The following is a 25,015-nucleotide window of genomic DNA, read 5'->3' on the forward strand; positions in this document are numbered from 1 at the left end:
ACGTACGAAGTAAACTAACCCACTTAAAGATACAGCGATGCTTAATTCAAATTCAAATTCAAATTCAAATCACTTTATTGCCAAAACATGATAGTACAAAAAATAGCAATACAACAATACAATACAAAAGTTCTAGTTTAAGTATAGTGTTAACTTATTCTAGGTTAAATACTAACTTATTGTCTAATCTAATAGATAATCAAATTCTGCAAATTAATGTTATTTAAATAGATCGGCCTAGATCTCGCTACAGCAACAGGCTTTGATCTAAGTAAATGTTGGCAGTGCGGGTAATATTTGCATTTGGCAAACACACAGCACTGCATCTTCTAAAATCGGTAATCTTGGGTTCAACTGTTTGAACATTGTACCAGGGATCCGGTATCTTTGTATGGGAACGATAACGATATTTTTTCGTTCTTTGTTAATTACTTCATCGCACAGCGAATTATTATCGCTATACAGCGAGGAAATACGGCCAGCCTTCTGCCAACCTTACCCGTGGACGGCGATTTAGGCCAATTTTTTACCTATAGGTTAAGTTTTATTATGTTTGTTTTTAATATTATCTTCGGTTACCGCGATAGTTACTCATGAAATAAAACTATGAAAACGGATTATATCGCGTATATTGAATTTATAATACATCCCGACGTTTCGAACCCTTTACAGCGTTCGTGGTCAACGGGTGACTGAGGAAAAAATATTACAAAGTGCAAAAATACCCACATACTAAAATAATGAACAATCATAGACTAGAAACTTTAAGGCTGGTTGTACATGCAAAATCGGTTCATAAGGCTAGTTATACACCACAATTATTTTCAAGTAAAGATATATATATACGCGATAAAAAAAAAACAATATACGCGATATAATCCGTTTTCATAGCTTTATTTCATGTTTGTTTTTGTTAAAATTGAATTTAGTTTATATAAATATACGTTACCTGATTTCTAACGAAGTCTTTACCTAAAACATAACTGAGTCCTACATTTCGAGTATAAATATATGGTTATTTCGAAGTTTTTTGCAAAAAACCGGTTCCGATCCCTGAGGGGCCACCGCGAAAACCGAAATTCTCAAATTGCTGGGATCTTTCTCTTTTACTTCAATGAAGGTGGTAATTTGAGCGACACTCAGTGTCACCGTGACAGAGAAAAATGCCCGCAATTTGCGAACATCGATTTTCGCGGTTTGTACCATTGCGTTTCTTGATGTATACCATCTGCAAGCTCTTTCGTCGCTTTTAACTCGTGTTTGTGCACACAAGAGTTAAAAGCGACGAAATGAGATGAGCCGTAGAGCAGAAGGAGTGTCTCCTCCTTTTAGACTGTCTGACCGAAGTCGAAGTGCCCTTCTTGCCTTTTGACGGTCTTCCCAACCAACAATTTAAATAAATAAATAAATAAATATTATAGGACATTCTTACACAGATCACAGATTGACTAAGTCCCACGGTAAGCCCAAGGAGGCTTGTGTTATGGGTACTCAGACAACGATATATAATATAATATATAAATACTTAAATACATAGAAAACACCCATGACTCAGGAACAAATATCTGAGCTCATCACACAAATAAATGCCCTTACCGGGATTCGAACCCAGGACCATCGGCTTCACAGGCAGGGTCACTACCCACTAGGCCAGACCGGTCGTCGGTCGGTTTATATGTCGTATAATCGAAATTAAAATATCGTGAGACATATTTCAAAATATTCAGCGCGCGCGCAACGAGCGACGAGGCGGGCGGCGCGGGCAGTGCACGGAGTACAGCCGCCGCGGCCACTCGAGTCCGAGGAAGGACTCCCGACGAGTCCGAAACATGTCGCCAAAAAGCGACTAAAAATACTAGTGAGTGTGATCTAAATATGTCTTATAAATTATAATACATATATGCCGTCTTCTCCACACTGACCTTATTTTTACAAGCTTTTATTTAACTTGCAATGTACCTAACTATGTATGTATGTACGGGTCAAATCTTGCAAGTTAAATTTGACCCACTTCCCGTCTTCCGATGAAGCTGAAAATTTGCATACATATGTAAGTCGGGTGACAATGCAATATTATGGTACTATCGAGCTGATCTGATGATGGAAACAGCAGGTGGCCATAGGAACTTTGTGATAAAACAACGCAACCTCATTATGTTTGGGGTTTTCAGTAGGAAATAAAAGTACAGTCAGCGATAAAAGCTTGTACCGAAAATGTTTTTTTTTTTGCCAAAAACTTATGTATTTCTAGTTTGGACAAATGAAGTGGCCCTTCTGAATTCACACTCTGCTAACAGCCGTCGAACTCATTGTGGCTAGGACAATGGAGCGAGGACAATCGTTCCTTATTCGAAAGAGCACGAAGATATTGCTATCGCAAACTGTGTGAGACGAAAAATGTGTGAACCAGTAATAATGATGTTTTTAGACGTTCTTTCAAACCCTAGTGTCGTTAAATTCATATGAAACCATGACGTTCCGTTTTTAATAGCACTTTGTAAAGGGGCCCACCCATTACCAGTCCGCCGGTCGATATCAGCCTGACAGTTAGAACAAACATTTGACAGTTCCGAACAACTGACAGGCCGATATCTTCCGGCGGACTGTCGGACTTTAATGTCGGTGCAAAGTTAAGGTATTGTTCAGATTCAGACTTCTCTAGAAATTCGGGCATCAACATCGATTTTGACATTTGTAGCAGCAATGCAATGGGCAGTCACGCCGCAATACTGCAGCAGCAATGCTGGAACGCAGCCATCGCCAGTCGTCAAGGTCACGTTACCGTGGTTTGCTTGGTAACTCAACTCGTTCAAGTCCTTTCAAGCGATGAGAAAACAAAACCAGATAACAGAAAATGATTCAGAGCCCTTTGTAGCTGTAACTAAATGGAACGCACCATTTCTTTACAAACAAAAAGCGACTCAAATACGATCGTGATAAGGGCTGGTATTGTGTGATGGTATTGCCGTTTGTTTTCGATCTGATTGAGTTTCGGTCGCGGTATAATTTTATTTCTAGATGGCTTTGTGGTTGAAAGTAGAATAAATAGAAAAATAAATTTTGGTCGTACAGGCTTTTATGTACTATTTTTGTATTTTTTTTATATAGCCTAAGTCCCAGCTTTTTTTAAACGTCCTAGTCCTAGAGGCTTCTTGTTCATTTTTTTGCACATAATAAATATTTACTGTCAGTCCTGAACAGACTATTTACAACTCTATGGACTGTCAGAATATTCCGCGCGAGCATTCAAATTTGAAAGCGGGGGGCAACTAAACATTTTGTATTGTGTTTATTACTATAGTACTTTACTTAATGCTGGGTCTGAAGGTAGACTTAGGAGGATAGGAGGCAAACGAGCAGACGAATCTCCTTATGGTAAGCGTTTGCCGCCAACCATGGACACCCGCAATACCAGAGTGCTTCCAGCCCGGAAGTGCGTTGCCGGGATTTGAGATTGTGAGGACGCTCTTGAAGATTTGATGGCTCCACTACAAGATGGGCCATCATACTGGCCCACTAAGATGGTCCAGCGTGTAGAGAGGGTAGTGGTTTGTGGGGGCCTATGGCGCGGCGGGATGGCGATGGGATGGCCACGGTGTCGGTTTTTCGTCCGAACACCAAAGGTAGTGGGCATGGCGCGTACGCATCTACACGTATAGTGCGTGCTCTCAATTATAGCATGGCCGTCTCGCTGGTCCAGTGCTGGACCATGTAGAGGAGCCATCAACCGTCGCATGGTCGTATCGGTCCGGAATACCGCAGGCGGCGGTTCATTCTGTGCGAGGCAGAAGATATGTATAATAACATTAATAACGTGGACATAATTGTCAATCGCTCTCGCAGACTTCCAAGATACAGGCTCAGCCTAGTTTGGAGTCTGACGGATATATCGATACACATGTAAACAACTTTTATGATAATAAACTATTTGTATTTGTATTTGTATTTGTATTTCTACTTATATAATCATGGGCTTGGGCTCATTTAATCCTTGTGAGAGAATAGACTAGTCCCAAGCTTTTTCCATTCATGAATATGTAGAATTATATTAGAGTTAGTGTATAATCACATGAAATTATTACTAACAACACTATTAGCACGTAAGGTTTATCTGTAAGTGCTGATATGTATAATAATAAACAAATAAACAAAAAAAAAAGAATTCCGTTACTATTTTTTTTATAAGCTTTTTCAAGTTTTGTTGGTTGATTTGCTACAATTGGGTAATTTGAAAATGAAAAAAAAAAAACGGCTAAGTGCGAGCCGGACTCGCGCACGAAGGGTTCCGTGCCATCGCTACGTAATAGTATAAAACAAAGTCGCTTCCTGCTGTCTGAATGTCTGTCCCTATGTATGCTTAGATCTTTAAAACTACGCAACGGATTTTGTTGCGGTTTTTTTTAGTAGAGAGTGATTCAAGAGGAAGGTTTATAATATAAAATTGCACCTGTGCGAAGCCGGGGCGGGTCGCTAGTTATCTATAAAAACCGGCCAAGTGCGAGTCGGACTCGCGCACGAAGGGTTCCGTACCATTACGGAAAAAAAACAGCAAAAAAATGACGTTTTTTGTATGGGAGTAAACATTTATATTATTCTGTTTTTAGTATTTGTTGTTATAGCGGCAACAGAAATACATCATCTGTGAAAATTTCAACTGTCTAGCTATCACGGTTCATGAGATACAGCCTGGTGACAGACGGACAGACGGACAGCGGAGTCTTAGTAATAGGGTCCCGTTTTTACCCTTTGGGTACGGAACCCTAAAAACGGCAAAAAATCACGTTTGTTGTATGGGAGCCCCATTAAATATTTATTTTATTCTGTTTTTAGTATTTGTTGTTATAGCAACAGAACTACATCATATGTGAAAATTTTAACTGTCTAATAGCTATCACGGTTCATGAGATACAGCCTGGTAACAGACGGACGGACGGACAGCGGACTCTTAATAGGGACCCGTTTTTTTTTACCCTTTGGCTACGGAACCCTAAAAAGTAAGTTAGTATCTTATCTTATTTAGTTTAAAAGAACCGGCCAAGTGCAAGTCGGACTCGCGCACCGAGGGTTCCGTACTTTTTAGTATCTGTGAAAATTTCAACTGTCTAGCCATCACGGTTCATGAGATACAGCCTGGTGACAGACAGACAGACGGACAGCGGAGTCTTAGTAATAGGGTCCCGTTTTTACCTTTTGGGTACGGAGCCCTAAAAATGCTACAACTCACTGTGAGTTATAGCTTTTTTTTACAATCCCTAACCCCCGCGGGAACAATATAGGCCTTTGTCCTTTAATACACCTGCAAGAAATAAGATCTTTTTCGAGCAAGTGTGATCAAAAATTTATAACACCCTAATTTTTCCGTCGTGGGAAAAAAATGTAAAAACCTTAATCTTAATTTCAATTTATCACGCCACCTGTTCTGTCTCACGATTTGTCAAAATTCACGAAAAAATTCCGACGCTTTGATTAAATCCCGGGAGACCGATAAGGCCCTGAAAATTATCTATTTGATTTGATATTGAGTAATACGAACCCGCCGCCAAAACGCCGCTCCCATACAATCGAAGTTACACTCACATTTTAAAACGATATGCTTAAATTACGTGAAACTTAGCATACTTAAATATTTTTAATATATATCTAAGTAATATATATATAATAGAATAGAATAGAATAGAATAGAAAACGTTTATTGTAAAAATCTACATACAGCACCATACAAATTTAAAAAGAAGATCTTATACACTAACACGTAAAATTACAAGTAGCTTATACTAACATGCAATAATTACAATATTGATGCTGCTATAGAGGCTACAAATGGACACCACTCAGCATATGCTCTAACATATAGGTATATGCTACAGCGCTGGTCTTCCGTGGAGCCCAGGGCAAGAAGATAGCTCAGAACAGTAAAGGCAGTAACTAATAATAAGGACAAATTAGAAACAATATACAAGGAAAAATTTGAAAGTGGATGTGGAAGTGAGTGGTTTGGGAATATGTAAAAATATATATAAAGAGGTGTAAGTCAAGCATGTATTTAGTTTAATATATAGTGGAGCATATATGCCTTAAGGCATTAGATCTGCCATTGTACCATCATGTATTGAGCAAAAAATATTAAATAAACATATATATATAATCGAATAAATAAATAATGATTAAATTTATAAAATACAATAACTAATAAATATTTGTGAGTTAGTACTTGGTAGTTAGTTGTAAATAGGTTTTTAGAGAAGGCATCGATCGACGATTTAAACTAACAGAAAAATATCCGTTATATTCAATATCACTCACGCAAATAAGTAAGACACCTATGGAATAATCTAGCTAAGATGCATGGAACGCGAGGAACACGGCAGTTGCAAGCTGAAAAGATATCGTTTAAATTTAAGTTTAAAAGTGAATAAAGTTTTAGAGTTACGTATTGGAGGGGGTATGTTGTTCCAGCATTTCGTAGCAGGGTAGCGAAAACTGCCACGAAACGCTGCTGAACTGCCGTGTCTCGGACAGATTAGTCGAATAGCATCTCTCATAGGGCGGGTGGAGTACGATAACTTGTTAAAAAGGTATTGGGGTAATATATATATATATTATATAATTTTAAAATATACACCACGCTTCGCTCCAGAACCCAAATCGTCAAACTCGGAAGGCGACCAAGCTAAAATGGGACTGGGCTGGTCACGTCTGCGAATGCCATTCTTGTGGGGCAAAATCGCCACAGAGTGGGAGCCCGAAAACTCAAATCGGGGACATGGCAGACCCCGCCGGCGATGGCGGGATGAACTAGACTCCTTTTTGAAGGAGTGGCCAGACACAGCACTGGACAGAGATCTGTGGAGAAATTGGGGGAGGCCTTTGCCCAGCAGTGGGACACGTAAGGTTCCAAATAATAATAATAATATTTATGTCTGGTACGAGTACCTATAGTTTTTGTTGCTAAAAATTTTATAAAAAAATTAAATATATTTTCATTGTATGAAATTAATGAAATGAACCGATAAAATGACCTTCTTGACGTTTCATGTAGTAATGCTGTCAGCAGCCTTACTGCTGACCGCATTGCTGTCGTACCTCATCAAATTTTATGTAGCTGTCCGGATTTTTGACATTACCAAGAGTAATGCAGTCGGCACTCAGCAGTGATGTCACGCCGCATTACTGGCAACAGCAGTAATGCTAGTGTAGTCTGAATCCTAACGATACGTCTACGATCGCTCGCACTTATCGATGCGCGCAAGATGCACTACGAGTCTTATCAATAACAAATCAAGTCAACATTTTTAGATCAGAATCGGCCCCTAGGGTACAAATGGCGGGAACTAAGCTCGGTCCCGTTATCCGCGCGGGATTATTGCTGAAGCGATTACTACAGCTAAGCCTTATCTAGGCATCTATTCAGTATTGCTGGAATGGAATATGAATCGACATTATTTTAACTATTTTTCACTTCAGTTGAAATAAAACTATGAAAACGGATTATATCGCGTATATTGAATTTATAATACATCCCGACGTTTCGAACTCTTTACAGCGTTCGTGGTCAACGGGTGACTGAGGAAAAATTACAAAGTGCAAAAATACCCACATACTAAAATAATGAACAATCATAGACTACAAACTTTAAGGCTGGTTGTACATGCAAAATCGGTTCATAAGGCTAGTTATACACTACAATTATTTTCAAGTAAAGATATATATACGCGCTAAAACTAACCCGGCACTTCTGTTATTAAAAATAAGAGAACATCAACACACTTTTCGTGACTTCGTACAAAATGATGTCAAATTTGGTCTCATTTTGACATCACTCGCCCGATCTGGCTTGTACTTCTGTAGATAATCAGAGAGCAACAGCTTACATAATAGTATTTTACAGTACATATGGTGCTACTTAACCGCACTAGTGCGATAATTAAGCACATTACGCAACTTTGTTGAAAAGTTAAAGGGCCATATGTACTGTAAAACGTTGTACGATACATGTGCGAATAGGTAATTCGCAACTCGTGACGATTTATAACACTCCCTGTTTTAGTTTATCGCCATTCGTTGCGAATTTCCTATTTTCGCACTTGTATGGTAATGTACTATTGTGCAAGGTACATTAATAACGGTTCTTAAAATTCAAGGTCCGAAGTTACAAAACCAGTTGCTGCCCAGAATCTTTACATTTGCGGCAGCAATGCAGTCGGCAGTAATGTCGCGCTGCAATACTGCTAAATACTGGTGTCGTATGAATCCGAACGTCACTAGCAATATCAAAACTAATAAATTATAAAATCTGACTATTTACCTCTGATACTTCAGACCCCCATCCTGAACTAGAGATGCAACGAACAGTGGCTTGGCCGAATACCGAATATCTGGCGGAGCCATCGGCCAAATAGCCAAATATTCGGCTAGACGTGCGCTGTGCAAGTTGCAACTTGTTTCTCGCTGTTATGTAGGCAATTTCAATACGCTTATTTTTTTTCATATCTTTGTACTATCTATGAATACAAAGGTATTCTGAAAGATTTTACTGATTTTAATAATTGATTACTTGTAGTTTGCTACTTTTTTACCCTCGTTTACCGTTATCTACGTGTTAACGTACTATTCGGTATTCGGCCGAATAATATGCCACTATCCGGTATTCGGCCGAATAGTGAAATTGTGGCCGAATAGGCCGGATACCGAATAGTAGCCGAATATTCGTTGCATCTATACTTTAAACTGTGCCGAGGTGGAAGGGGACCCCTATCCTATAGTTTTGGAACTATCTCCGATTTAATCGTTAGTGGAATGGATGCTCCTAGTTTGCATTAATTACACCTTAAATATTAATTGGGGTGTCCGAATTGGGGTTTAAATAGTTTCTTGCTTAATGAATAGTAAAAGTAAATGGTTTACTGATACCTTTGTAAAGTGTGATTTGAATTTAATAGATGCCCGAGACCGGTAATTTTGATTCAGGCCAATTCAAATGTGTGAGCAGATACCCTGCTAATGAGCTTTACAAAATTTCCGAACTACTTTAAATTAGAAAGCTGTTTGTCTTGCAATCAGTTCTAAAATTACATAAGTCCTTACACAGAAAAAAAGATTGACATGGACCAAGAAAAAAAATTCTTGAACGAAGAAAATGTGAAGGAAGACCGAAATAATCTTGAACCAAGAAAAAATTTCTTGGTCTAAGAAAAAAATTCTAGACCCAAGAAAAAAATTCTCGAGCCAAGAACTTTTTTCTTGGTTCAAGATTATTTCGGTCTTCGTTCAAATTTTCTTCGTTCAAGAACTTTTGTTCTTGGTTCAAGTCAACTTTTTTTTCTGTGTACCGTACAACAACAATCTTATAACTACAGGGAGGCGTAAGCAAATGTTGTACCGGTACCTCCCACTAAGTCACGGTCTGCCTAGATTCAGTTCAGTATTTTGTAATTTAGAATAAATTTTTTATTTATTGTTTACGGATTTAATAACAAATAATTTACATTAACATTTAACATGTACAATTTAAACTTATGCTAACAAAACCTAAAACTAAACCTTAAATATAAAAGACTTCCCCCAAATCACCTCCTTCCGGCATGGTCGCAAGGACGCTAGCGGCGTTACCCCTCTGCACCGCCAGACTTAGCCTCTGGGCAAAGAAAGCGCCCGCCCTATGATCGCCTGAGACGCCTATCAACCGGACCGACACTTCCTTTACAAAATTCTTGGTGTCGGTCGACCACGGGCCCAATGTCTCCATTGCAAGCGCCGCAAACTCGTACTCATTCGACAAGAACGCGTATTTGCGGCGCTTGATAGTTTGGGCCTGGTCCGCGGCAGTCCCAGGCTTCCGAGCCGACCCCTCCACGTGGGACGGAGCCAGCGTGTCCACGCAGGTGGCGTCCCACGCCAAAGGGCGACCCAGGCTCCAGGGCACGAGCGTGCAGCCATCAGGTCTCTTCCCGTCAGCTGCGCAGAGACCTGACGGCTCCAAAGTCGCTGGGAGAGAGGCAGTGCTGAGGGCGCGGCGGATTAAGTCATTTAGGGTGGCATACCTGTAAAGCCTGCCAGCGCTCAATCTGCAGTGCAGGCCATGCCGCCCCAGAGTGTCCACCGGCAGGGCGCACCGACTGCAAGAGTGGGATTCGCAAATTCGCAGACCCAGGCGAAGGCAAACCGCGATTCGCAGAGCTGATGGTTCTAGAGCGGAGCCCAAGTTTCGTGAAGGGAGCGCGTGCAGCCAATAACCCGATTCTTCCCGATTAAGGGAAATTTCCAGACTGGGGCACAGCGGAGAATATACATGAACCTTGGTGAAAAAAGGCAAAGCCGCAGAATGTAGATCGCCATGTGTGGGTTAATGTCGTATAACAAATTTGAACATTTATTAAATTTTTTATTATTTATTTATTAATCGTAGTCTCAGCGACGAGCAAGATGGAGCGACGACCTGGTGAAGGTTGCGGGAATTCGGTGGATGCGAGCGGCACAGGATCGGTCGGAGTGACGAGCCTTGGGGGAGGCCTATGTCCAGCATCCAGCAGTGGATGTCTATTGGCTGACATGATGATGATGATGATGATGAAAGTCTCAGCTCATCTGTATAATGAAATTAATAAAAAAGTATATATCTATCCTCTTTTTTCATTTCATTTTTCATTTCTACGTAACCCTATTTGTTGTAAATTCAATGTAGGTATATAAATACCTATATTTGTGCCATTTTCAACCAAAAGGGTACTTATTGTCGCTTGTCAGTAAGGCGCTATTTCCATATAGCTTCAATTAGGAATCAACCTTATCGACAAGCGACAATGTGGTACCTTTTGGTTGAAAACGTCACATTTCTTGATAGATTTATTATTTTACTCGGACGAAGTTTGGCAGCAACGGTGAAGATAGGGTTCTTTGCGATAGATAATTACGCTAACCCTTATATTCAATGAATATATTCATAAAGAGTTTGGCAATTAAATACTTTAAACCATGGAGACTGTATAAAGGAGCGAAATCTCTATGTATGAAAAGTGTCCATCAAAAAACAGTAATTAGGCGGCGCCACCATACACCAAAATACTACCAAAAACAACCTACGTAATTTGGTCGGGTTATTTGTTGCCTTATATGGTTCATGTTATACTCATGTCCCAGAGCCTAACTAGCGCCACCGGACAGATTAGGAACTATTATTTAAAGCTGAAAGCGGTCACTTTTACAACAATTCTGCCATAAGAGATTGCGATCCTTTCTACCATCCATACTTTAAACTTTAAACTGTCATAACTGTTACGGCTATTTATGCGCGTCAGAATGGCGTCGACATTCAACATTTTCGCAGAATATTCGTTATTAATTTAAAGTTCGTACCGCAACCGGAGCAATACAATTAGTGCTCCCCTTAATGAGTGCTTTATCTGTGGTCCCAACTAGAGAGGAGAAAGGGTTAGAGAAAATTATTAAAATTAGTGGCTTCGTGAGCTGTAGATCTCGCGAGGATAGCTTTAAACTAAATAAATGTATGGCTCCGTCATTAAAATAAAAACAACAAACTGTATGGACAAAAAAAAACTACTTAATCATTGAACCTGTGCACATGATTTCACGAGAATCGGTTGAGAATTGCAACCTGTAGAGCATCTATATAACATCCGGACATAAAGAAAACATTTGTGCCCAAACTGAAACGTAAAAATACTTTTTCACCACACCAGGATAGGTCTGGTAGATTATGAATATGAATGATTATGATATGATTATGGATCTCTATTATGGCTCCTCTACACGATGGACGATGGATGGATGGATGGATGGATGAATGGATGGATGGTGGGTGGATGGATAGATGGATGGATGGATGGATGGATGGATGGATGGATGGATGGATGGATGAATGGATGGATGGATGGTTGGATGGATGGATGGATGGATGGATGGATGAATGGATGGAAGGATGGATGAATGGATGGATGGATGGATGGATGGATGGATGGATGGATGGATGGATGGATGAATGGATGGATGGCTCTGCACCGAGATGGGCCAGCGTGTAGAGGGTAGCGGTGTCGGATGGCTTATGCCTCCTAGGGCCACTTGCATCATTTAATAACCCGGGATTAACCGGTTAAACGGTTTAACTGCTTAACCCCAGGTTAGTGGGATAGTGCAAGTGGGCACTAGTAAAACTATTATGTAATTACGGTGTCCAATTAGGCATTAGTTGTCGAACTATGACAACCTAAGGCAGGTACCTATCAATATTATACGAGTACAATGTGGTATCAAACAATATTTATGCCTGTTTGGTTGGTACAAAGATCACAAGTAGGTATTTTTTTAGATTAAAGGAAACATGGAAAAATTCACCGCTTCGGGCGGAAGCCATTAATGATGAGGAGGCGGTGATTTTTGATATATTTTCCTTTAATAAAAAAATGATGTACCGCTTGCAGACTTTTTTCCTTTATGTGTTCGGAACTGTCAAATTTTTGTATTAACTGACAAAAGCATTAAGTCTCAACCAACTAGGTGGTGCTGCTTTAGCTAAGAGAGGGTTAAGTATTAAATTTAATATTTTACCCTTTACTACATAATTCCATTTTACATTTTCATATAATTTATTTTTAATTATTTTTTATCATTTACCCCATCACTAGTCCGCAACAAGCTGCTGATTCTTTGTTTTATTCTTGTTTTAAACTTTACTCTGTCGGGAATGGCGTTTTATTTTTTTAAAGATTCATAACGAGCTATTTAATATCTTTTTATAACCATTACTGCGGTGTTTTCACTCCGAAGCGGGATGCGATATTTTGAAATATTATTTTGATTAAAAAACAAAACGCTTTCGTTAGTGTGACGTCCAACTAGAGAATGCAAACCGGTTTTTAATTGTATGAAAAGAAAACCGGTTATTAACCGAAATTTCATACAAATGAAAACCGGATTGCATTCGCTATTACGTCCAACTAAAAAAAATGGCTCCTGTTGCATGCCTTTTACACTTACAGTCTGAATATAACTAAAATAAGGAGTAAGGCCTTTCGACCAGTAGGTAGAGGCAGTAGATTTTCTATACCTACTTATAGTCTGACAAGAAATTGTAGAAGATTATAGAGGGCGCCACCTTCCTACATAACTGTCTGTTTTTGGCGTGAAATGCTTAAACATGGCAACAATTTAGTATGGAAATTTTTTAGTTGCGTTTTAATTAATTTTTACTATTTTACGTCGCACGCATAAGGTAAGTCTTATCTTCAAAATATGCAGACACTATTTATAATATAAACACCGTTGCGTTCTAATCGATTCCCTACAAACCCTAACATCGTGATAGAATACATTTATGGGGGTTTAAAAAAAATGGTACCGTACTTTTTATTGAAAAACCATCAACTTTTGCGTTATTTAATTTGGGTTATATAAAATGTCCCCAGTTTTTCATACAAAATTTTGGGTGTCTGTTTTGTAACGGTCCATACAAAATGTATGTGAAAATGCGTTACAAAACTGAAATTTTTTCGGGGATTTTTTTTCTTTTTAAATCGAGTCCTCGTGATTCTGAGTAGAAATAACCCAAAAGTTGGTGAATTTTCGAAAAAAAGAAAATGGTACACATTTAAGTAAAAGTGCTCAGGCTTATATCAAATTACGCTTAGAACAGCCGCTGCACGTTGCCACCCTGTATTACGAAATAATAAACGGGTTAGACACCTACTGCAATACGGAACTGCAGGGGGCGTATTCAGAAACCAAAAATTTTATATCACATAATTTGTTACTGAGTGAGGGTTGATTTTGGTCACGTCTCCCGAATCATACTGTACAGTTGCCACCACTACGTATGAAAATAATATTTCGAATTTAAATGTACGAAGAAAAGGTGTATGTAGTGTCCAACATGCAGTGAGCCAGCGTAGGGACTAGGCCAAGCCAAACTCGTTGCCATGGTTACGGTCGCCTGGATCACTTTTAAATTCCTGTTTTTTTTTATACTACGTCGGTGGCAAACAAGCATACGGCCCGCCTGATGTTAAGCAGTCTCCGTAGCCTATGTACGCCTGCAACTCCAGAGGAGTTACATGCGCTTTGCCGACCCTAACACTCCTCTCCCTCGAGCTCTGGCAACCTTACTCGCCGGCAGGAACACAACACTATTAGTAGGGTCTAGTGTTATTTGGCTGCGGTTTTCTGTAAGGTTTTATGGTAATTAATAAGTTTAATAACCAAACATAAAATTTATAGCAGTTAATATAAGCCCTTTCCATATTAGGTCAAGTCAGGCGTGGCTCACTCCGCGATTTCGTCGCGTCGCTACAAGTACATGCGGCCCACACCAATTTTGGTGGCTAGCCATAGTAGTTGCCACGCGGAACGGACGCCTGCTCGCTATTGCGCGACCTAGCGGTCAGAAATCATCAATATCAATATTAAAACTTGTATTCTGAATGCGCCTTCTGCTACCCGAACCTCCGTCTAAAACTGAATTAACTCCTATCGCACTGGCTATTGTATTTAAACCAATATAGTTACTCGTAGAACATCGGTATCCATTACCTATGTCGGCATTGCGGTTCTAATCATTCAATTAATGTCAATTTAAAGGTATTAGCATACTGTTTGAAAGCGTTCCAAATAAGCGGTGGTATCTGCATAAAATAAGGTTTTATTTGAAACTAGCTTTTACCCGCGACTTCGTCTGCGTCGTATCATATTTTCGGATCCCTTTTTGATTTTGCCCTTTACAATTTTCCCTAGACTTATATGTTAGGGCAAAAGTCACTTTAAGGAAAGTTTTAAGAAGAATTAACATGTAAAGGGGCCCACTGACTATCAGTCCGCCGGACGATATCGGCCTGTCAGTTAGAACAAAAATTTGACAGCTCCGAACAACTGACAGGCTGATATCGTCCGGCGGACTGATAGTCTGTGGGCCCCTTTACACTACTAAAAGTTTTGTCTACTCACTCATTATAGTTTTTAGTTGCGTCACTTATTCCGATGACTATTTGTAGTAAAAAGAAGATTCAATTTATAAGTACCAATTATAATAGAAAAATGTACTGAAGTTTCTATACAAACCGTACGTTTTCAGCTTTTGAGAGGCTTTCAACTTTTCAGGATTTCAGTCCTTTAAAATTGCAAGAAATTGGAACATATTGTAAAGCACCATTGTTAACTTTGACAAAGGTGGCATTCGAAGTTTAAATATCTGTTCTTGATGTGATATTAAACTAATTTTGCAGTACATATGGTGCTACTTTCGCGCACTAGTGCGTAATATAGCACTTTTCGTGCATATGTCGAAAGTTTAAAAGGCCATATGTACTGTAAACGTTGTACAATACACGTGCGAATAGGTAATTCGCAATTCGTGTCGATTTAAAACACTCCCGCGGTCGTGTTTTAATTTATCGCCACTTGTTTCGAATTTCCTCTTTTCCGCACTTGTATCGTAAATAATTATTGTATTAAGCTGGAACGTCAGGTCTGCTAACGATACCACAAAGCTTAGAGATGAATGAAAAATGGAAAAATTCACTGTCTCGGGTGATATAAATAAATAAATAAAAATAAACATTTATTTCAGACTAAAAGGCACATACATGGTTAGCAAACATTACAATCTTATTACTATTGTTAGTAATGCATAAAAACTAAAACTAAAACTAAAAACTAGACGGCGAGTGCATGCAGCCTCTGATGTGTGAGTGGATGGTGGAAATGTTCGCTGTTATCGAGTGAAGTCTCGGTAGCTTAGCTGGTGAAGCGATGGGCTAGTGATTCAGTCGCAACTCCGACTGAATTTTTCCACTTTTAATTTATTTCTAAGCAGCTTTGTTGATTTGATATTATATAAAAGCATACTTTTAGCTATTTTTGTATTTACATCTACAAATAAAGTTGCATTAAAATATAGTGCTATTTGGTAATTAATAAGTAATTTATAACTAATCTAATCTGTAAAATCGGTTTTTTATATCATTAAATAGTATAAAACAAAGTCGCTTTCCGCTGTCTGTCTGTCCCTATGTATGCTTAGATCTTTCAAACTACGCAACGGATTTTGATTTGTACCGTTGTGGACCATTGTTGTCTGAAGCTAAATAAATGATGATGATGATGCGGTTTCCACCTGTCAACAGAGTAATTCTTGAGGAAGGTTTTAATGTATAATTGTGCCATTCTCAATCAAAAGGGTACTTATTGTCGGTTGTCAATAAGGCGCTACTTCCATTCAATTGAAAATCAACCTTATTGACAAGCGAAAATGTGGTACCTTTTGGTTGAAAATGTCACAATTTGTAAAGGTTTTTTGTAATCCGTTCGAAGCCGGGGCGGGTTGCCAGTAATAATATAAATGTGATCTGTATTCATAATTTATAACTAATACTGGACTTAATCGCGTACAAACTTACGTTTATTTATGGCCTGACGTTTCGAACGTGACGTCACGTTCGTGGTCACCGGCAGACTGGCGAGGAATTGTATCAACATCTTCTTGCCGCGCGGGTTTTGCGAACTACCCGCACTTGATCTTGATTATTAACTTGTACGCTAGGGTTGTCACTTTGCCTACACACGACACTCACGACATCCAATGGTATGTGGCTGGATGTTTTTTCCCCCTTACATATGCTATAATTACTGGATTCCACGAAGACGAAATCCCCTGTCCCTCATTTTGATTGAAATTTCGATGTTTTCTGATTTCAATTGCTATTATTCTGTATTCGTCGCCTTCTCAGCCAATCCTGTTCTTTACGAAATTCCTATAAAACTAATTTCTCATAAATCCGTAGTAAAGCCTTGCTACAGGAATTTCCAGGAAAAGCTAAGCTCCAATAAATTGAAAATTACTCTTTGTTGTCTCGTACAGTCGCCAGCAGATAAATCGGAGCGGCCAATGTGGTCACAAATATCTGAAATAACCAAAAACCGGCCAAGTGAGAGTCGGACTAGCGCACGAACGGTTCCGTACCTTTACCTACGCAAAAAACGGCAAAAAAATCACGTTTGTTGTATGGGAGCCCAACTTAAATATTTATTTTATTCTGTTTTTAGTTTTTGTTGTTATAGCGGCAACAGAAATACATCATCTGCGAAAATTTCAACTGTCTAGCTATTACGGTTCATAAGATACAGCCTGGTGACAGACGCAGAGACAGACAGCAAAGTCGCGTTGTCCCGTTTTTACCCTTTGGGTACAAAACCCTAAAAAGCCTTTTTTTTACGTTGAAAGTGCATGTTCAGATATTTTGAGGACTTTGGCAGCTCCGATATATCTGGTGGCAACTATACAATTGCTGCTTCTTATTTTTTAAGACTAAGCGTTCTGGTTGAGTACTAAAAATGTGCAAAGTGTTATTACAATTTTAAAATATCGGCATGGCAGTTAGAACAAACATTTGACAGTTCCGAACAACTGACAGGCCGATATCGTCCGGCGGACTGATAGTCAGTGGACCCTTAAGATTAAAATACGGTTGAAAGACCCGATATCAAAAATTGAGTTCTTATAAATATTGTCTTAATCCGCCTCGTGTACTTAAGAACTTAAGCGAATTCTTGTACTTAATTGTAATTTTCACTCGTTTCACTATGTTAAACATCCTGTATAGGGGAGACCAAGGTGAGATGTGACAGAGGAGAGTTGTGATCGACGATTTTTTTGGAATCTATTAACTAATAACGGGCTCGCAATAGCGCGCGTTTATTAGTGCAAGTTACTAGTTAACTAACGCGCACTGTTGCTAGCTCGCTAAGAATTGGTAGGTTCCAAAAAATCGACTGAATAAAGTAATATTTAAAACTTGACAATTTAAAAGTGCTTGTTGCTAGGCCTATTTGAATAAAGAATATTTTGACTTCGACTTTGACTTTGACTTTGACTTTGACTTTGACTTTGACTTTGATTGTGACTTTGACTTTGACTTCGACAATGTCTACAGCACACGTCGGTATTGTGATACGGACGTAATATTTATTTATTTATTTAAACTTTATTGCACAAATTTACACAAAAGAGTACAAATGGCGGACTTAACACAAATACAATAATAATGTGTGTGTGTATGTGTGTTGTAATACAATAATAATTGTTACTATGGTCGCGGTTTTATCGTCTGATGTTAGCTTGAAATCCACTTTGAAATCGAATACCTTGTTGGTACCTACAGAGCGACTCGTGATAATCGGACAGAATTGCCACAATGGTAAAACATTCGTTTAATTAATTACATTTACGCCAACTTTGAATTTAAAATGGACAGTAATTTAAAACGATAATTATGAAAGCAGCGTTTAATAATAAATTTCACAAAAGCTTAAACATTGAATGCACGCTTTAAATTTAAATTTAAACTATTCATAATAAATTTATGTCCAGCGAATATCGGTCAATACGGCTATTAAGAAGCTTATTTGGACTCTGAAAAACTCAATTTGATCCCATATTCAATCCGCGCTCGCCAATAAAACAATCATGAAATGCAGGTACCTAAATGCCAAATTCATGTTTAAAATTCATAGTTCCGTAAGTAGGCCTCAAAACATTAACATTATATTTTACGTTAGTTTCTAAGTGATGGGTAGGTACATTAAATTTAGAAAATATACGTATCAATATTATATTATATCATCGTATCAAATCATTATTATAATAAAGATCTAGAGCAAAGCCCACTGGGGAAGTACCTCCATTTTACAGAAAACCACAACCAAATAACACTAGACCCTACGCATAGTGTTGTGTTCCTGCCGGTGAGTAAGGTTGCCAGAGCTCAATGAGGGTGCGGTGTTAGGGTCGGCAACGCGCATGTAACACCTCTGAACTTGCAGGCTACGGAGACTGCTTACCATCAGATGGGCCGTATGCTTGTTTGCCACTGACGTAGTATTAAAATAATAATATTGTATTTGAAGAAAAGACCTCCGGGATAGTAAAAGTCGTTAGTAAGGCCAGGATTACACTTGTAAGTTTTACATACGTAAGTAGGGACACAGCTATACTACAGAATGAGATATGAATATCGTTATCTCATTCTAGCAAATAGCTTTGTCCCTACTTACGTAAGTAAAACTTACAAGTGTAATCCTGGCCTTAGAGTATATTGCTTGATTGATATTAATGATATTATATTACTTATTTAGGGGAGACCGAGGTGAGTTGTGACCGAGGAGAGTTGTGACATCCTCGATTTTTTGGAATCTATTAACTAATAACGAGCTGGCAATAGCGCGCGTTTGTTAGTTCAAGTTACTAGCTAACAAACGCGCACTGTTTCGAGCCCGCTAGCACCTTTATGAAATGTCACAACTTTTCTTTGTCACACTCACAACTCACCTCGGTCTCCCCTACATACTTACTTATTATTACGATAGATTATATTACTTATAATATATAATTAAAATATAACATTAACATCAAATCTATATAATATTTTTAAATCCGTACCTTCGGGTCCAAAATTAAAATGATCTCAATTAATACCTACCGATGGAAATTTCACAAATATTTCAACAATAAAATACAACAAAGGATTTTAGTTTGGACAAATTGAATTAACCACATTTCATGTTAAAGTTACAAGTGTGTAATTTGATAAATTCGCATACAATTCCACTAGCTATTCAAAAATTGCAGTAAAAACTGATAAAGTAATAATCACCCTGATCAATCTGCATACTTTTTGAGTATACAAAATGTATGCAGCGGTAAGCTAATAGCAGCTGACGGTACTACTAGAATTTCTACTGTCTAGCTATCACGGTTCATGAGATACAGCCTGGTGACAGACAAACAGGCAGTGGCGTCTTAGTAATACGGTCCCGTTTTTACCCTTTGGGTACGGGGAACCCTAAAGAGCACGAAATGGTAAAAGCAAACCGAAAATATTTTTAAACGTTCGCCCCTTGGGGAATAAAAGTACAAACACGGCCGGTTTTCTGACGGACATATTTGTTTGAAAAACATTGCCTATGGGAGAGCATTTTTAGGAAAACCTTTTTCACCAAACTAGCTCGTAAAGGCTCCCTTTAGGCTGCGTTTCCACCAGAGATGTGCGAGAATGCGCAGCGAGGGATAGAAAATTGCCAAGAGGTGATATCTTCTGACTTCTTTCCTTTTAGTTTCGTTTTGTTTTTATACTACATCGGTGGCAAACAAGCATACGGCCCGCCTGATGTTAAGCAGTCACCGTAGTCTATGGACGCCTGCAACTCGTGCGCGTTGTTCTTGTTTTACATTTGTTTTATAGTATAATTTTTTTAATATAATCTAATTAACTACAAAATGTAATTTAGTATAATTTTTAGAGTATGAAAGATTGACTGTTATAACCAAATTGATTCTCAATACATTGATTGATTGATTAACTACATTATAGTATTATTAAATAATTTCACGGTTCAGACTCACTTGGTTTAGTCAGACACGCAATACACGGTCTTCGTGAACGCTGCTCGCACTATTAGTGCTTGAGAAAGGAAACCTAGGCTCTCCGAAACATGTCGCGCGAGTGACTAAAACAAGTGAGTCTAAACCGTGAAATTATTTAATGTTAGTATCCGTTAGTGTACAGTTTAAAATTGATTATAGTATTAATTTATTAATATTATGCACAGTAATCCTAGAACGTAAAACACGATATTTTATTTTCCTCTAGCAACGTCCAACTCGAAATTGTAAATAATATTTTTAATAAATGCCGGCAAGTAAGCAATAAATCTGTTGAAATCCGTAACAATTCTGTTTCTTTATTAAGATTTAAGGAAAACGAGGAAAAGGAGATGAAAGGATATAAATAAGTGCATGGGCGGAATACAAATCTACGGAAAAGTATTATAGAGTATTAATTAAAATGGTGAAAAACTCACAAAAGTCAATAAATTATAAAAAACCGGCCAAGTGCGAGTCGGACTCGCGCACCGAGGGTTCCGTACTTTTTAGTATTTGTTGTTATAGCGGCAACAGAAATACATCATCTGTGAAAATTTCAACTGTCTAGCTATCACGGTTCATGAGATACAGCCTGGTGACAGACGGACAGCGGAGTCTTAGTAATAGGGTCGGGACCCTATTACTAAGACTTCGCTGTCCGTCTTTACCCTTTGCAGTTTTTACCCTTTGGGTACGGAACCCTAAAAAATTTTAACAATGAGAAATTTGCAGAACCGCCTGTATAAATTTCATTCGAGAGCGTGACGAGCATTGGCGTCTGCGTTATGTTTATTTTTGTATGGGATTTTGAACAGCGCACCAAGCGGGAGGTTTTGGAAACTCATAATCCCATACAAAATGACACTTCACACAAACGCGTACATCACGTCACGCTGTCGAATGAAATTTACACTAGGGGTAATGACTAATGATAGATTTTGTATTTACATTGGCCCTAAAATATGTTGGGAAACATTTTGTACTACTCATTTTTAGGGTTCCGTACCCAAAGGGTAAAAACGGGACCCTATTACTAAGACTCCACTGTCCGTCTATCCGTCTGTCTGTCTGTCTGTCACCAGGCTGTATCTCATGAACCGTGTAAGCTAGACAGTTGAAATTTTCACAGATGATGTATTTCTGTTGCCGCTATAACAACAAATACTAAAAACAGAATAATATAAATATTTAAATGGGGCTCCCATACAACAAACGTGATTTTTTTGCTGTTTTTTTTTTTCGTAATGGTACGGAACCCTTCGTGCGCGAGTCCGACTCGCACTTGGCCGGATTCTATTTTACTTATATGCGTTTTACAAACTGCCATTAAAAATAAACACAAGACATATTATCTTCAAAATATTTTCCTTCGGGATTGATTCACAAACTCGAAGCTGTGTCAAAATTATCAAAAAAAAAAACCCTTTAAAAATTGTTAACGTATTTTTAAGGCAACCTGTACTTTCACTTATCATGCATTGAAAGTGGTTCATTGTTTATCTATGAAGCAGGTTGAAAGTGATAAGTTTCAAAGTACATTTTGTTTTTAATTTTTTTAACGATTAACAATGAAATGGATGTGGAGTACAATTAGGTAACATTTTGATATTTAAACAAGTTGTACGGGACGTAGCTGTGAGAAAGTACCAGTTAGAATATCTATATAGAAGTTCATTCCTGTTTATTTAAAATATACTACCATTTTAGCAACAAGGAATTTTGAAGGATTTTCCCATTACCAGGGAATTAATTAAATTTCGTTAAAGGTCACTACGAAATAGAATATTCAATATTTCAGTATGAATATTTAATAATTAAATATGGCGTTTTCTCTCTACAGTTCGATATTAATACTACGATATTTTACAGTTTAAAGATGCCAACGAATATTTCAGTCATGGAGACTAGATAAAGGAGCCAAATCTCTATGTATGAAAAGTGTCCATCAAAAAACAATAATTAGGCGGCGCCACCATACACCGAAATACTACCAAAAACAACCTACGTAATTTGGTCGGGTTGTTGGTTCATGTTATACTCATGTCCCAAAGCCTAACTAGCGCCACCGGAGAGATTATGAACTATTATTTAAAGCTGAAAGCGGTCACTTTTGCAACAAAGCTGCCATAAGAGATTGGTATCCTTTCTATACCATCCATAATTTCAGTTAACGAAAAATTGTCGCTACGCCAGGCAGTTTATCACTTTTAGTTTTCCCAAAAAGCATGCACTTGATTCGTTACAGTGCACCTTATACCCCGTTTACACACTGTGCCGCTAAGGGCAGGGCATTGAGCAGAAACAGAAACTAGTGTAAACACCGTCTTATACCCTGCGTTCCCAGGTCGCTCGTAGCTAAGAGAACATGCTGAAGTGGGGCGCTCTAAGCGGCTCAGACGCCCAATGTCCATGTGGGACGACTCCCCAAACAATGGAACACATGTTATCTTGCCCAGCGTGCCCGCATTCCTGCTCTGAGCAGGATCTCCGTGATGCGACGGACAGGGCGATAAATGTCGCTGCCTTTTGCTCCCGCACAGTCTGAAAGTCTGAAACCATCGACACGAGAAGAAGAAGAAGACCGTCTTATACATTGTCCGAGATTGCTTCAAACCCTATCTACTGGGTGCTCCGGTGTTCGGGCAGGCTGCGGGTGCGTAATACGGCGAGTTGGCAGGGGTTGCTGCTTAATGTTTGCACGCGTACTTTGTTTGACTTAGCATCTGAGGCTTAGCCGGTGTGATGTGACGCTGACATAGTACACCGACTCGCTGCCGCTTAGGCAGATTCACCGGTCATGCGAGCTCCCAGTGCTATCTTGCCTCAACTTCGGCCTCCCCCTCGTAGTCTCTTTTTCCTAGTCCTTGCTGCAGGATCTGCTGGCTGGAGCTACCACAAGTATCAGTATATTACACACTGTCCGAGATTGCCGTCAGAGGCAATTTTACGCGCGCGGCCGGTGCGTCTAGTGAGCCGGCTAATTGCTGACCATGAATCAATTTAGTAGATAGATAGATAAAACATCTATTTGGATGCTGCAAAAACACACAATTTTATAAATAGGTACATTGCAATCAGAACAAAACTAAAATACTTATGTACTAAATTAAATTAACAAAAAAAATTACTTAAACGCGAAAAATTAGTTAGTATTTAGTATACTTAGGAATTATCGCGGCAGATGCATTCAACATTATCGACTTGTTATTTATTATATTAACGTTTATATTATTTTATATTGGTTGACTAATAATCATTTTTATTATTTGTCCGAACTTAATATTCACCGTAAAACTGACCCACATTTCGATTATTGGTCCTTTGAACCAGATTCTCTTGATAGTGTTTGATGCATTCCTGATCCGCTTTAAAAGCCTTGGTCAGTAATATGACCTCCCAAACGTAAATTATCTTCTACATTGTTTATTTCACGTTACAGTTGTATGTAATTAATATTGCATTACTACCAATAAAAAAAATGGTAAATACTAATTATTAGTAACAGTTTCGCACGTCCTCTCTTTAGATCATCTTACACCCTTTTCCACTCCTTCATTAATAATTATTTTTTCACACATTCATCAATTTCCTGCTTCTGTACATTAAGAACTAATCGTACTCCCATCTTAAAGGCCGGCAACGCACTTGCGACCCCTCTGGTGTTACAGTTGTCCATGGGTAACTACAATTGCTGACCATCAGGCGATTCGTCTGGTCGTTTGCCTCCCATATCATAAAAAAAAAACTTTTCTTCCTACATACGTGGCGCATTAAAAAGCTTCTTGCATTTAGTTCTTCACACCACGAGACTAAACCAGTGCTGTGATAACTCAGAAAACAAAGATCCACCACTATTGAATCGTTGAGTTAGTTAGTTAGTTTGTCGAAGCTTGGACATTGAGCTTCGACAAACTAACAAAGTCGGCTAAACAAAGTAAACTGAACGTACGCTTACAATGGCGTACGAACATGTATTAACAAGCTAGTTTGAAGTGCAAGTTGCTGGCTGAAGAGGTTTAAAATGGGAATTATTAGGGTCTTCACAAAGTGAAGCTATGAGCCGCGCAAAGCAGTGCCCCGTCAGAGGCATTGAGTCTACGCATATGTTTTTCTCGAGCGAGGCACACCGTGCACAAGCTGCGTCGCGAGGCAATTTCCTTGCTAGAGTTTAGTTATAACTCCCCAGTACGCGTGATCACGATACTTCAGGTCTGCTGCTGCGCGGCAATTGCCTTGCGAGGCGGTTTGTTGTCTCACCTATTGCCGAACACACAATGAACACACGAGGTCCAAGCATTTTAGCAGAGCTGTAGATGTTGTTTCACACGAAGCGCCTACAATTCTCACGCCCTTGTCTGCAATTGTCAAGTCGGTGGAAATGGCAATTAAATAGTGAGGGCAGATTGATGGGGATGAGGTTTGTGCAATGGCTATGAATCCTTATGTAACAAGTAAAACGCGATGGATAGTACTGCTGTCGGGGACCATCGAGTACGCTGAATTCCAGCCGAGGAATGTGGTGCTTTAGAAGTGCGACCTCTGTTATGAATCTAAAAAATATTCGGGCTTTTTTAGTGTAAAGGCATCATGAGT

The 25,015-nt window shown here is 38.8% G+C and overlaps 1 long non-coding RNA gene across 1 annotated transcript in view; it reads right to left on the reverse strand.

The window, feature by feature from the left end:
* LOC134741279 (uncharacterized) overlaps nt 1-25,015 on the reverse strand; it is a 239,099-nt gene that overhangs the window by 103,808 nt on the left and 110,276 nt on the right. The gene's annotated exons all lie outside the window — the stretch shown is intronic.

The sequence above is a fragment of the Cydia strobilella genome, chromosome 5, assembly GCF_947568885.1.
Source record: "Cydia strobilella chromosome 5, ilCydStro3.1, whole genome shotgun sequence".
NCBI lineage: Eukaryota > Metazoa > Arthropoda > Insecta > Lepidoptera > Tortricidae > Cydia > Cydia strobilella.